Below are 15,772 nucleotides of genomic sequence, written 5' to 3'. Positions count from 1 at the left end.
TTTATGAAAGCAAAATGATGGAGAATGGTTTTTGAGGCATCAATACATAATTAAAAGGTCTCATACTCCACGGTCAACCCAAAGGTTTGAGGAATGTGGGGAAACAAAAAACAGTAACAAAAACATTTGACATAAGGAGGCTGCAGGAAAAACAATGTCTATTCTTAGGGGAGAGCCAAAACTCTTAGTTTTAGCTATCTCCAAAAGTTCTTGACTTCCAGAAGGCCCAGGGGAGCATGCTAGAAGTTAGAGATTGTGGGAGTCGGGGTTCAGAAAACAGGTTTCTCAGAGCCACATGAAGATGGGGGACAGAACAGGAATCTAGACTTCTTATGATAATAAATATGTATAGGAATAAAGACTGTTACTGGTGGCAGCCGCTTAATAATATAAACTATTTGTTTTGTTTTAAATAACAGGCACTCTCCCAAAGAAGATGTGATTGTTATAATAAAGCTTAAAAAGCAAATTAAAATTTAAAGTAGTAAACAAATTACAAGAAGATTTAGATAGCCAGTGCCTAAAATTATACTTTTAAACTTTTCCCCGGAGCCATAACCTCTCAGGCAAGAATCCACTGGTCTCTGTATTTGGCTTCAGCCCTGATAGAGACTTTCAGCTCTCTGCTGTCAACAGGATACTGGTATCCTTTTTCCTCCAGGGGGAATACAGTCTTTGTTCTCCATGTTAAACAATAACTGTGACATAGTAAGCCCTCCCCTACACTATATGCTACCCTGTAGAGCGATGAGGAATGTGAGCTTTAGAGTTTCAAACCTGGCTTTAAGTCCTACCTGTTACTCTTTAGTACACGACCATGAACACAGACTCTACAGGCTTGACCTTTAGCTTCTTTGTTTATAAGAGTGAGTTACCACAGTACTTGTCAAATGTGGCGGTAATGAAAATGAGATAATCCACATAAGAGTACCAATACTTGACATGTATTACCTATTCAATAAATATTGCTGCCTTTCTTGTCTATCTCTCCCCACAGCTCTCCTGTAACACAGATGCTATTACCATCACTGTATAGATAAGGAAACTGCAGAACACAGCTAACAAATGGCAGAACCAGGCTGGATCTCACATTATCTGCCTCCTCACATGGCAGCTTGTTTCTTTTTTGTTGGCACAGTAGCAGTTTACCTTCTCTCTCAAGATTGACTCACAGGCACAGAGTGGGACAGGGCTCATTGGTCTAGACTGGAGAGCTTCTCCAAGAAGAGCCCTTTTGAAAGGAATCTAAACTTAGCACAGGGAAAGAAGACTCGGACTCACCTCATGCCAGGACTTGGCAACAATGTAACATCCCTTCAATCCTGATTCCTCAGAAAATCCCAGCACAGATTGGTTACATATTCAAGTTAATTCCTAAGAGAACCAAAAAAATATGTGTATTATATAGTTTCTGAAGGTGATCTACCTGCTAAATTCTAACACATTCTGACATGATCGCTAATGAAAATAAACAACATAGATTGATCTTCTAAACTACAGGCTCCAGAGATTTAATGATATGGAGAGTTACAAAGCAGTGTAGCTGTTACGTTACATTTATGGGGAGTTGCTTCAGCAGCTGTTATTTAGAAAGCTATCTGGGAGAACAGACTATAAACATGGGACACGTTTCTTTGAAGCTAAACCTAGTTATATCTGCATATCTTTAATAAAATTGCTTTTTAAATGAAATGGAATAAGGCTAAACAGATTGCCTCTGTTATACATTCCCTTCTAAGCAACATTCAAATTCATTTTTTTTCTTGGTATATGAAAATATGGTCCCTGCATGCATTTATTTACTTTTAGTTTAAAATGTCTCTATTCTATTATATGGTAAATACTGTCACTACTAAAAAAAAAAAAAAACAATGACACTGTCTTTCAATTGATCAAGATTTGCTACAAAAATCCATGTGTCTTTTTTATTTTGTTTTTCATATCATCCTCGTATGTTGACATGATAGAGGATACAGGATGCAAAAATTAAGTTAATAGGCATTATTAAATAATTTAATACATATACAGAATCTTGGATAAATGGTTACAATTATAGATGAACATTAAATGTGGGCACAGGGATATTCCATATGCACCAATGAACTTAGACAATGTGTCTGCACTCATTTCTGGTAACAAACTTGCTTTCTGTGAATCTTTAAATACCCAATTCCAAATCTTCCACCTCCTAGAGAAGGGCTTTTACTTTTTGAATTTTCTCCAACTGATTTTTTTCTAGCTGTTTTCCAGTTGCTGCTCTTTCTTTCAGTTGTTCTATTGCTTTCAGTTTCTTATCTAAGTTCTTGATTTTTTTGTCTCTCTCAAGGTCTCCAGAAGTTGATTGGGAGATAACATCTTGTGCTGAGCTCTGTGGGGCAGGAGTAGGTGCCAAATCTTGTGGGCTCTTGTGACTTCTTGCTTCCTGTTTTGCAGCTTTTTTAGCCTCGTGTTTCCTTTGATTTTTAAGAGCTGTTTTTGATAATGGCTTATCATTTCCTGGTTGTGGTTTCTTATTCTGAGATGGTTACTCCTCACGCAGTTTGGAATTGGTTTGGTTTATTTATTAAAGCTGGGGGTCTATAACTGTTAAAGTTTTAGGTTCTTCACTGGGTACGTTACTCAGACTGCTTGGTAAATTATCACTTCTGTTAGAAATATTCAATCTAAAAATGACTGCCCAGAAACCTGCCATAATTTTGTATTTGGTGGCACATCATGCTTGTACAAGACAGAGCCAATATAATGCCATATCTTGTACTGGTTATGACCACGTACCCTGTGAGCACATGTGGCTATACAACTATGCTCACCATCTAGGTACCAAGAATCAGAGGTCACTGGTTTAGAAATAAGTTTTTAGCATCCCACACTTGCATGTGTCCCCTGAGAGTTCCAAATCCCGCCAGTACTAACATACGTCCATGAGGGCTCTAGCAGGCTGCATTACGAGGACCAGTTCCAAGTCAAACACAGGATCACATTTCAAGTGGAAAACTGTCACTTTGGCAGACATAAAACCATAAACAGCACAAAACTCAATAGAACTAGAATTCCAAACTACATAAAAAATGGGGCCGTTTTTGGGTAATTGCACTACAGCACTTTGTTTGTTGCAATGTAGTGTAGTGTTTGTTACCCATAGTAGGAAGCTGGGGTTTGGTCATCATCTGTAGGAGTTATTACCAACACAGCTATTTTATTCCATAGCATCGTAACCTTATCCGCCTTAAAGAAACTTTTTATTAGCTAAAGCTGCATGAGGTTAATCTAAATTGGGCTATGGATATTCTCTAACAAATGAAGGTGCATCCTTACTTCCTGGAACATAGACAGCCCCCTTGTATGGGTGGGTTCCCGGTGATAACACAAAATCATTAATTTTTGAAAATGAAATTTACTTGCAATTGTATTGAAATTGTTGTTTTCAAAGAAATTGAACTTCACTGTTAATATTTCAGGCACAAATAGTTTCATCTTCTGACCAGGATGGACACCAAGTTTGCACTTTTTTCTGGAAGAAAGACTTCAAATATGTCCCAGTTTTCACATCACAAAGTTGTAGGTTGGGAATCCCAGCTGTGCCATCAGTGTAAGGCAACTACGTTGCCAGGACAGAGTTATTTGGCGAGAACTCAGGGCAAACTGCCTTTGGGAGGGGAAAGGAGTGCAGTAGTCCTTTGTTGGTGACATTGGTAATATTTATTTTTCCTCCGTTGCCCCAGGCAAACAAGGTCCCATCCTTGCTAATGGTATAGACTGCAATTTTTCCCAGATTGCCTTGGAAACACTGTGCTTTCTGTAAAACGTGGCGTACAAATCCTTGGACTGTCAGGAGCAGCATGGATGGCACCATGTTGTCCCGGAAAAAGCTGCACACATTTATTTTTAAAACTATGTATAAAATAATAAATAAAACTAAGCAAAATGTGGTCTCTTCTGACAGCTTCCCTAAAGGAAAAATATCCTTTCTCCATATAGGATCCAGATATTCAATTGTAATAAGAAAGTGAATATGACATAATTAAGGGCTTGTTATTATGATGTCAGGCTAAATCCCGGGCTAAAATTCTGATACTATAACTTGTGTAGACTCTCTAATCCTCTGTTTCTGCATCTTTACAATGATAATGATATAATTATAAAGTTTACTGTGATGATTAAATGGAATCATGCCTTAATGTAGCAATTAGCATACGATGATCACTGAATAGCATTTGCTATTAGTTGCAGTAGGGATAATAAGATGGCTGAAATATTTTCATTATAAAATAGCCCTCATTGTTTAGGGTTCTAGGTAGAGAAAGACTAAGATTTCCCCAGAAACCTTAGCACAAAAGAATTCCAGATTCATTCTCTCAGAAATCTGAAACTTGTGTAGCTCACGCTCATCTCCAGGTTTGCACTGGCCACATAGGGCTCACCTTGTTACTTGTAATGCTGCTATTAATACTTTGGTCTTTCTTTATTCATTATTCATTGCTCTTAGTAAAGAAGACGTTAAACAAAAACAAAACAAAAATGCCAATTTAGAGAATGCTATCTGCATTTTATTGTAAAGAACGCTATGCCCAGAGCATTCTAGCTTACGGGGACCAAAACAAAAGATGATAGAAGGCATGGCCTGCATCAGGAATGCATTCAGTGCTTACAAATTAGGTCAGTGGGATGCAGTGCCTATACTGTCCTGAGCATGGGACCAGGTATCGGACATGTGTTACTAATTTTAATCCCAGAGGAAGATTCTGGTGTTCTTTACTGCCAATGATGCAATTTGGAGAGGTCAAAACATGGAGGACAAAGGTCACACAATGTCATAAAGCATCCTAACCTGTCTTTCTCTGACTACAGAGACCAAACCGTATCTTCTATACCGAGCTGCCTGCAAATTGTCTCAAAATGGTAACTGAGAGTTTTCTTTAGATGGGAGAATTTTCTGTCTAAAAGTTGGAAAAGTTTTAGAGCAAAAGAGGATATATTACTTATTGCAATGGTAACATAACACTTTCTGAAAAATTGGAAAGAAACAACCTTTAAGTCATAATGACTAAGGTTTCTTATTATATTGAGAAATATCACGTTTATTAGTTTCCCTAAGTATAAATGTGTGTATTTAAATAAAGTAAATGTGCCATTTTTAGTAAGTCAAAAGTTATCAAATATTGGCAGCTGTGAACAATTAAAGCAAAAACAGATTGGAGAATCACTTTTATCTTTGTTAATTTGATAGACATTTAAAAATATTTCAAAATAAAATTACATACGGGATTTAACAGTTGTCAATACTTATGTGATATACTTGAAAATGTGATGATATTCCTTTAGCAAATGATAATAGGATAACATTTTTCATAAAATTTAATTCAAACTTTACCTTTTTATCCTAAAGGATTTTGCCTCTTTTATGCATACATGTCTCTGCACATGTAAGCTAAAGATTTAAGGGAAATTGATACAAGTGAAATAATATTTAAGGATAGAGGAATGTTCAACAAGAACTTGTTAGTAGTTACAAGAGATAAGATGAAAAGTGTTTGGATGCATGTTGATAAAAAATTATCATTTTTATCACGTTAAGATATTCTCTTTTCCCCAAATTGCTTTAATGTCTTAAAACATAGATGGAAAAAAAAATATTGATGGAAAAATTGAAGAAAATTGCCAGTATTTATATATATATATATATATATATAATGAAAGTTATTACTAACATGTATGACTCAAATGCATAAAAATTGTTATGCTTATAAGTTTTTCAAGCAAAATGCCATAAGCTAAAAATATGCCTTCATGTGATTCTGCTATCTAATGTGCTCTATAGTATAATTAAATTATCTTTGTCAGCAGCAGCAGCAGTAGTAGTATCCATGATATTAGTCTTATCTTCTAGTCAGTAGGGCAAGAGGGGTAATGATATCCAATTTTACTCCTGTTTATTTTAAACTAAAAGACAGTGTAGGAAATCTGCCTGGATTTATTGTGTCTCTTTATATTTGTGAAAATCTCACAACAGGAATATGCTCTGTGGCACTTTATCCCCTTAATTGATCATTTCTTTGGCAGTAGCAAATGTTTACTTATCCTCAAACTTGATGTCTCCTTTCTGCTAGATAGAACATTGTGCTCAGAGCTGGATAAAGAATTAGACCTGTAAACAATCTATTTGCATCAGCTCTTCTTAATCTAACATGTAATTTAACTCTCCTGCAGTCTCGCTCTTAAAATACTATTGACTTTCTCAAGGGGCTGGTGATAGCAGGAGAAAATGTCCCTGTACCCAACAAGCGAATCAAGTGCTCAAGAGTTGTTGGTATTCTAGTAGTTCCTCCAAACCTTTGAGTTAAGGAAAATCATTCTATAAAGGGCCCGAGTTACGATTCTTTACTGATTCTTAACTTAGGTATTAATTTTCAAATGTAGCAAGGTAAGAACTAGGTGATTCCATCACAGCTTCAGGATATGAAGATGCTTCATTTAGCAAATAATAATATTTAGATATATAACTACAAATATTTGATGAGACTAGACATAAAAAAGAAACCATAGACCTCTTAACCTTAATAACATTTTCTTAAATTTGGGGCACAAATGAGTTTTAGGATCAAACAGCATCATTTTACTTTGCTCATTAATTGGATAAAATTAAATCTTGAGAATCAAAATATATTTCTTAGATTTATATTCACAAAAAGCTGAAACAAGTTTGTTCATCCTGGCAACTTTTCATTACAGATCTCTAAATGAAATGTAGCCCCTTATGTTTCCTGGGAGTTTCCATTCAGATACCTCATTGACAGAAAATTACAAAAGTACATTCCACAAAGGCCACTTATAATAATGTGTAGTGACAAGTTTAAACCAGCAACTTAATGATGCTATTAGTAGGATATAAAATATGGAAGAAACATTCATACAATTCAGGACAGAGTAAGATGGGCCTGGTGTTTATCTGAAGGGCTTATTATGAGAATTGCTAAAAGGACTTTTTAAAATGAAAATTAACATAATGATATTATATTATATGAGATCACCCTTTATCTTTGACTGATGGTCATGATATCCACAGAATAAATAGAGTTTTAACTGGGAGGGACTCATATAATTGTAAACAAAGGCATCTAATTTAGGTCATAATTGGTCGAATAGCATAATAATGTTCAAAATCTCTCAGGATTATTTCAGTTAGAACATGTTATAACTCTAAGAAACATAATATAAATAGTCCACAAATCTCTATTGCTACAATGCAGAGGATAGTTCTAAATTTGATATGCACAAATAAAAGTATGATTATGATCTAAATGAAGAACTCATTCTAATAAAAAAAGCAAATTAAAATATTGTGCTACAGAAGATAATCCATCCCAATGGTGTGTACTTCAAAACATTTATTATAGTATATATTTGTTTGGGGCACTCTAAAGTAATGTATTGAGTATCTTATCTGCATTCTAAGCACTGGGGATACAGAGATGTATATACGTATTCCAGCAGCCCACAGCTCAAAGGGCGATGAACAAACAAACCATTATAATTCATAAGCAGCTTACCTATATTATGCATGGGGTGTTGTCAGACCACAAATAAAACTATAACAGAATATTATTGATCATCAAACTCAGAGAGAAAAATAATTCTAAGAGTTTATATGAAAACTAAACCAAGTCAGAAAAATAAGAATAAGATCTAAAGTGGAAACATTCTTTTAACAGACAAGAATAGCACATGTAATATATATGTTCAAATTTTTCATCTTCTAATAGACAATTGAGGTCAGGAATTTTGTCATTTTCATTTTTATGTCTGACTTTGTAAAATTCTTGCACACAGATGTCCAATCAAGATTAAGTGAATTAAATATTAAATAAATCCATCTGATTAGTCACTGAATACATACATATGCAAAAGCTAAAGATATATACTTAATAAGACATACACTGAATGCACAGAAATTAGCAAATAGAGTCAGAAGAGATAGAAGACAAAAAAAAAAAAAAAATGAAGCCCAAAAGAAGTATACCATGTTAAATAAAACTGACTTATTAGAGGAGATGTTGACATATATCACAAATAGGAGTTTGGAGGAACATCAAAGACTATTTGAGTTGAAATAAAAGGAGAGAGAAAGAGAAGTAAAATCACAATGTAAGACTAATCTGGAGGTACTGTACACTTTATTTCTGCTATTAATGAAGAACCTGTGATAGTATTATAACGGTGTTGAGAAATTTTAATGAATACAGAAAGAGATGCTGAGTCTCAGAGGCATGATGGACCACTGTCATTAACATGTAAGAAAATTAACTAGAAAGCAGAAGTGTATAATGAGTTACCCTCCTGAAAAGCAGAAATATAAGGGATTCCTCTGCCTACAGCTTGGGGTAAATGCTGTAATAAAAGGAAACAAGAGAGAAAACATAGTTAATTCCTCAGCTCCCATTTCTTTTCTATTTTGTCCAGAAGAATACTCATAAAGCTGTAAAAAAGATAATGGTATTTGGTGGAGCTTGAGTACTAAAACAGCTAGAGGGCCTTAAGAAAGACACATGGATTTAAATACACTGACTTGGGCAGATTACATTCCCAGAGTAATGGAATGCAGAGATAAGACACCTAAACTGACCACAGTGAACTAATAGGGAATGGCATAGATAAAGTAACACTTGAGATGAAGAACAATAACTCTGATAAGACAGAGTGTAACTCCCAAAAGACAAATTTTGAGATTTCCATTATTCTCAAGAACTCTGTGATAGAAAATTTAAAATATTCTTCTCTTTAGAAAGGGTTGCAAATGTGAAGGGAGGCCAACTTCTTTTACCTGGAGGAGGTCATAGAAAACTAATTTATTATTTTGTTCCTTCATCCATTTGTTTCTCTGCTCAGCAATGTTTATTCATAAACATCAATAATGCTTATTGATGACTTTCCATGTGCTGGCAAGAGCAAGGATGTAAGGTGATCAAAAAACAAAATTATGATTCATCTGAATTATGACATTGGGCTCAAGCAATCAACTGTAAGCATGCAGGTAAGAGGAGGCACACTTAAAAAAAAAAGTTTTGACAACACATATTTGTTCCCAAAGGGCCAATGTTACATTAAAAAAAATTAAAACCCTCTTCATATTACAGGCACTTGAGATGATTGAAATGTAGCCTAAAGAGTAGGAAGAAGTTCTCAGAGGACTGATAAGATAGAGGGCTAGCATGTGACAAAGAGAATACAAGCAGGATAAAGGAAGCGAAGGCAAAAGTTTGATTCATTTAGAATTGAGAACAGTACATAATCCTTCACTAAATAATCTATCCAGAAGCTAGAAACTAAATATTAATGATTTCTTGGTGACCGTATAATATTCAAGTTCAAATGATCCTCCATATTATATTTAAACCTAGAATTATAATATTCTGTTAAAGTTTTATCATCTTTTATTAGTCTCATGTTTAAAATTTTATTTGGAGAGAACACTGACAGTAAATAGAATAATTTATTTTTAATTTAATAGAAAATTAATTCAGATTTATATAATCTTGAAAAGATATAATCAAGAGATCAAAATTTCTATAACTTTGAAAATGGTTTATTTTGAGAACAAGACTTGTTCAAATTTCCTGTATGACAATGGATTCAAACAAAATAAAAGCTATTCTGCTAAAACAAATAGACTAATAGACTCCTATTAATTTTTAAGTGCTAGATAGGCTTCCTTCCGAGAGAGATTGTGAAACTTTCATCACAGGGGATTTTTTATGATAGTAGAGCTCTCTTCTGGATATTTTAGAGACTCACCTCGCCATCCATGTTTCAGACAGCATCTAATATGATATCGGCATGGGTTCCTCTTCCATTCCTATGGTCTTTGAAAATTTCCACTTGTGTGTTATAATAGTTTCTGTCTCCTACAGCTATTGAAATAGCTTCTCCATTGGTAAGTAATATTTTGCACAATTTAATTTTATGATGGCAATTAGTTCTTTATTGGTTCTTTTGTTAAATAATCACTAACTTTTATCCTTTCGATATTAGTTATGCTGGGTTATTTCAAAAAATTAAATATCTATATATTCATTTTAAGTATTTTCTAATGTATATCCGAGGCTGCTTCTGAGTCCTATTATTAAATACCATGAATAATATTTTCACAAATATAAGAGATAATCTTTTCTTATTATCAGTATCATAAAAACTCAACTAGAAACATTTCCGTCTCTTTTTAACACTATCTTTATTAAATCAAGCTGAAGTCATTTAGAAATACGATTTTTTTTAATCGTAAACTAGATTTCGCAATTACTCATTCTATTAAATGCATTACTTACTAAAAAAATTATGGTTGAGTTTCATGAAATAGAAACATGTTTTAACCTACTTGGATTTATGTTGCTTACCAAGTAAGTATTTAGAGCAGTTCAGGGAGATATGGCAGCTTTATGACACAGGCTTTTATCTTCCTACTCAACCATCTTTAACTAAAAGAAACAAAAACCCAAACCAGCTGATTTTGTCTTCCTTTGAAATGACTTCTTGAGTTCTAACTAACAATGTCTGCTTACGTCTCAATGGCAATAATACAGCACAGGCCTCCCTTAGTTGCAAGAAAAGTTGAGAGATCAAGAGACTTACCCAACACACTGCCTCCCACTAAAGTGGCTTCTGTTAATAAGAAGGAAGTAAATGAACATCATTTATACAAATACTTGTCTGCCATTGAATTTAAGGGACTCCAAATTTCAAGGAAAACAAGAGTATGTGAAGTTAATATCTTGAGAAAGAGGCTAGAAGAAAGTGTTCTCTTAGAGGAAAGCTGTCTTCTATCTAGTATGTATAGCCATTGTAGTCTACTGCTCTCTAATTCGTAGTATTTTGTTCAATAAGAAAGAATGGCAAAGAGTCAATTCAACAAATACTAACTAAACTCCTATTATGGATCAAAAAATCTTCAAGAAAACAAGAATAAACATTCATTGAGAATATTCATTGATTCAAGTATAGTTCAGAGTATAAATAAAATGAATACATGAAAACAAATATAATGACATATTGTCTTTGCACTCAACAGCTCCACCCAGAAAAAAGTGACAAAAGAACACACACAAATAATCACAGCACAGTGATAAGTACAAACAGAAGTACCTATAACATTCATTGGAATTAAACAAAAGAGAATTTACTCTCATTAACATGGGAGGAAATCAAATGAACTGACTGTAATGTGGGATCAAAGAGTATAAGAACTTCTCAAATGGTTCAAGTTTTACAGAGAATGTGGTTGTCAGAAACCATTCATTTTTTAAAGATATTTTATTAAATTTATTGGGGTGACATTGGTTAGTAAAATTATGTAAGTTTCAAGTGTACATTTCTATAATACATCAACTATATATTTCTTGTGTATTCACCACCTAGAGTCAATTCTCCTTCTATCACCACATATTTGACCCTCTTTTCCCTCTTCTACCACCCTTTCTCCACCCTTACCCTCTAGTAACTACTACACTGTTGTCAGTGACTCTGAGTTTTTGTTTCTTTGTTTGTCCGATTCATTTATTGCTTTAAGTTGTATATCCCACATGTGAGTGAAGTCATATGGTTCTTGACTTTGTCTGACTTATTTCACATAGCAGGATAATCTCAATATCATGTTGTCACAAATGGCAGTATTTCATCTATTCTAATCCTGAGTAATATCACATTGTATAGATGTACCACATCTTCTTTATCCTATCAAAAGACACTTTGGTTGTTTCCTGGTCTTGACCACAGTGAATAACACTGCAATGAACATAGGGGTACATATATCTTTATGGATAAATATTTTCTAATTCTTGGGGGTAGATACTCAAAAGAGGGATTGCTGGGTCATATAGGAATTCTATTCTTAATTTTTTGAGGAACTTCCATACTGTTTTCCATAGTGGCTATACCAATTTACATTCCCACCAGCAGTGTATGAGGGTTCCTTTTTCTCCACAGCCTCTCCAACAATTGTTATTATTTGTCTTGTTGATAATAGCCATTCTGACAGGAGTGAGGTGGTATCTCATTGTGGTTTTCATTTGCGTTTCCCTGATACCCAGTGAGGTCGAGCAAATTTCCCCCCCCCCCCCATATATCTGTTTATCTGTTGGCTGTATGTCTTCTTGCGACAAATGTCTGTTCAGGTCCTCTGCCCATTTCTTAACTGAATTGTTTCATTTTTGTTGTTGAGTTGTATGTATTCTTTATATATTTTGGATAATTAGCACCTTATCAGGGGTGTTGTTTGCAAATATCTTCTCCTATTCGGTAGGTTGCCTCTTTGTTTTTGTTGATGGTTTCTTTTGCTGTGCAGGAGCTTTTTAGTTTAATGTAGTCCATTCATTTAATTTTGTTTTCACTTTCCTTGCCTTTGAGGTCAAATTCATAAAATCCTCTCTTGAACCTAAGGACAATAGTTTAATACCTATGCTTTATTCTTTTCAGTTGATCGTTTCAGGTCTTATGGTTAGGTCTTTGATCCATTTTGAGTTAATTTTGGTATATGGTGACAGATAGCAGTCCAGTTTCATTCTTTTGCACGTGGCTTTCCAATTTCCCCAGCACCATTTATTGAAGAGGATTTCTTTTCTTCATTGTATGTTTTTGGCTCCTTTGTCAAAAATTATCTGCCCATATATATGTGACTTTATTTTTAAATTCTCAATTCTATGACATTGGTCTGTGTGTCTGTTTTTCTGCCAATACCATCCTGTTTTGATTATTGTCACTTTGTAGTGCAAATTGAAATCAGGGAGTGTGAAACCTCCAGCATTGCTCTGTTTTCCTAGGATTGCTTTGGCTATTTGGGGTCTTTTGTGATTTCATGCAAATCTGATACTTTGTTGTCATTGTTGTTGTTATTCTATTTATTTTAAAAAATGCCATTGGGATTTTGATGGGGATTGCATTAAATTTGTATATTCCTTTGGGTAACATGGCCATTTCAACTATGCTGATTTTTCCAATCCATGAACATGAAATATCTTTCCGTTTCTTTTTATATGCTTCAATTTCTGTTAACAATAACTTATAGTTTTAAGTATATTAGTTCTTCACAATAATTTATACTTACAATTATCTTTTTAAAAGTTGAATTGGAACATGTTTATTTACATTTAACTTCCTTTCATAGTCTTAACCAATGCAAAACTACAATAGATTTTTAACATTTTTTACTGGCATAAATTTTAAACCTTAATAAAAAATTAGTTTTATTTTTACAGAAGGAAGAGCCTTGGTAGCAGTCATAATTAGCTTTGAATGCTAACATTTTGCATTCAAATTTGGGCAAACCTCTGTACCTCACTAAGATTAATTTTCTTCATCTATCAAATTAAGATAAAGATAACTTCAAGGGTGGTGGATAGAAAGTGGCTGAAAAGATTAAGAGATAACATGTATTAAGCGGCCAGGTCACAGATGATCTTTCTTATCGTGTTCAAGTATTAGGAAACAGAAATAAAATCAATTAAAATCAATTAAAATTTCCAGATATGAATTGTTTCTTGATCTCTCTCTCTCTCTTCTAGCTTCATCTGTGTTTTAATTCAATTACAAAAGAACATTTTCCCCCTTAGAATAGTGATATTGTATGATAAAGATTTGGGGACCTCATTCAGTAAAATGACGATATATCTGAAAAAGAAACTCTCTTAATAAAATAGAAGTGTTTCAAACCATTGTCTCCCAGAGACTGTGTTCTCTGCCAAAAGGCAGAAGCTGATTTTCCCAAAAGTGATGACGGAAAGGATAATTGAAAGGAGGAAATGAAGCAGAGACCACTTTTCAGCCCACTTTTGGTGGTAGTTTTTCTGCAGCTCTGTTCCAACAAACCGTTTTCTAGAATTCTAAGAGTCAGGTGTTATCTACAGTAGGGACCCTTTGATTCTGACATTACCTCCTGTGGTGGCATCAGAGGAAGTGGCTCCCCTAATGAATCACTTCTTCATTGTTGTAGGAAGTAGGATTGGGCCCTGATTTAGGATCTGGTTTTTGGCCCTCAGCATTTCCATCAGTTTTGTAGTCACTCAATTCCCTGTACTAAATGTCTTTCTTGTGAACATACCTAGAGAGTTTTCTATCACTTGAATTAAACCCTGACTGGTACAACTTTAAAATATTTTTGGTAAAGCAATAAATTTGTCCAACATAGTGGGACTGTAGGACAGAAATAATGATAGACAGATTAGACTCAGATTATAGGGCTTCTTAAATGCCTTGGTAGGGAACTGGAATTCCTGCTAAAATTCATGAGATGCCACAGAGGCTTTAGAGCAGAGAATGAGCATGATCAATAACTATTTTAAAAAGATTATTCTGGAACACGTGCATGGAGTAAATGGAAGGATGCTAGACAGGAAGCAAGTGGTTTGAGCTGATGGAAGCTGTTGGAGCCAGCATCAATTACAACATGGAATAAGAAATGATCCTCTGAAATAATGCCCCTTTCATAAACAATAGGCATGAAATTGTTTTCAGTACTATTAGAAAGGTAACCAAGTACCCATTTTATATATACATTTTTCATATGATAGCCAATGGTTGTCACTTTGTTTTTAACACATTAAGGGCACATTTATAACAGGTTTCCCAGCTGATCACATGGGCATGGCAATATGTAAGTGAATGGATATGCGGTGCATATATCAAGTGTCATTTCTCTGACAGAGAGTTTCTGGCAAATACATCAGCTCTTAAAGCTTAAAAACACCAATTGTTTTAATTAAACCTATAGTACACTGGCAGAATGAAAAACAACTTGAACATTTTCCAGTAATAAAACCAAGTGTCCATCCTTCCGTAAGCACTCACCACACATTAGTTTGCTTACTTTCCATTTGATCTACAACATTGAAAACAGTCGGATACGGTAAGCCAAAGCTAGGTATGCTCTGATATCACAATTATAAAGCTCAGACTTCTGGCTTTTTAATTTATTTTTTTAATCAGGAGACATATAAAGAGAAAGCATGAATTCTTAGGTAGCAACTACAGTAGGTTTAGAGATGAAGACTTATTAATATCGTATTTTCAGGCATTGAAATTACCAGCTGCGGCTCCCTTTGCCCTGCATTTATACCTTCCACCAGCACACTTCATTTATCCACAACGTCATCTGATAGATATTAACTAGGATTGCAGTATCCCCATTCCTAGAATACATCCCACCATAGGGAAGTCTACAGAATATAAAACTTAAGCACCCCATACATTTGCCCACCACAGGATTTTCAGTAACATGATCCACATGAGCTGATACATTGTTTATTTCAGGTCTATTTTCTTGGTGATTGCTCTGGTTAACAAGTGAGAATGAATGTAGATAAAAGAAATGTTTAGAAGCCCAACTTTACATTTGATTATGCTTTCATATATACTATTTAAAAGAAAGTTTAAATACATTGTAGTTTTTCCCTCCACCATTATAACCGAAGTAAAGGAGGAAAAAACTCTGATTTAAAAGTTGTATACTTAAAGAATGCTAATTCATTACATGCATCAGTTACAATTAATTGTGTCTACATGTTTATTTAGTTTCAATTCATATTGAAAAATTACACGAATATTTATTTTACCACTATCTTGAAAAGTTTTGCATTAAAATAATTGCCTGTTATGACAACACATAAGAATTTAGCTAAATGAGTGTGTGGATGGAGGGACTTGATTGAGCACACAAGGGTCCTTGATCATAAAATCAGTCAGGTTTGGGCAAGTATGGAGATGCATAGCTGATGCGTTTAGAATACTGCCA

At 34.3% G+C, this 15,772-nt stretch overlaps 1 long non-coding RNA gene and 1 pseudogene across 1 annotated transcript in view; both read right to left on the bottom strand.

Annotated features, from left to right (window-relative positions):
- Nucleotides 1-1,280: 1,280 nt before the first annotated feature.
- Nucleotides 1,281-15,772, bottom strand: part of LOC141570679 (uncharacterized) — a 208,712-nt gene continuing 194,220 nt past the window's right edge. Inside the window, exon 4 of the long non-coding RNA XR_012494979.1 lies at nucleotides 1,281-1,374. This is a non-coding gene — a long non-coding RNA (uncharacterized LOC141570679). The remainder of the gene's footprint in view (nucleotides 1,375-15,772) is intronic.
- LOC109445532 (eukaryotic translation initiation factor 2A) lies at nucleotides 2,159-9,797 on the bottom strand (annotated as a pseudogene).

The sequence above is a fragment of the Rhinolophus sinicus genome, linkage group LG03 (assembly GCF_036562045.2).
Source record: "Rhinolophus sinicus isolate RSC01 linkage group LG03, ASM3656204v1, whole genome shotgun sequence".
NCBI classification, from domain to species: domain Eukaryota; kingdom Metazoa; phylum Chordata; class Mammalia; order Chiroptera; family Rhinolophidae; genus Rhinolophus; species Rhinolophus sinicus.
This window is presented reverse-complemented; position numbering and strand designations above follow the sequence as displayed.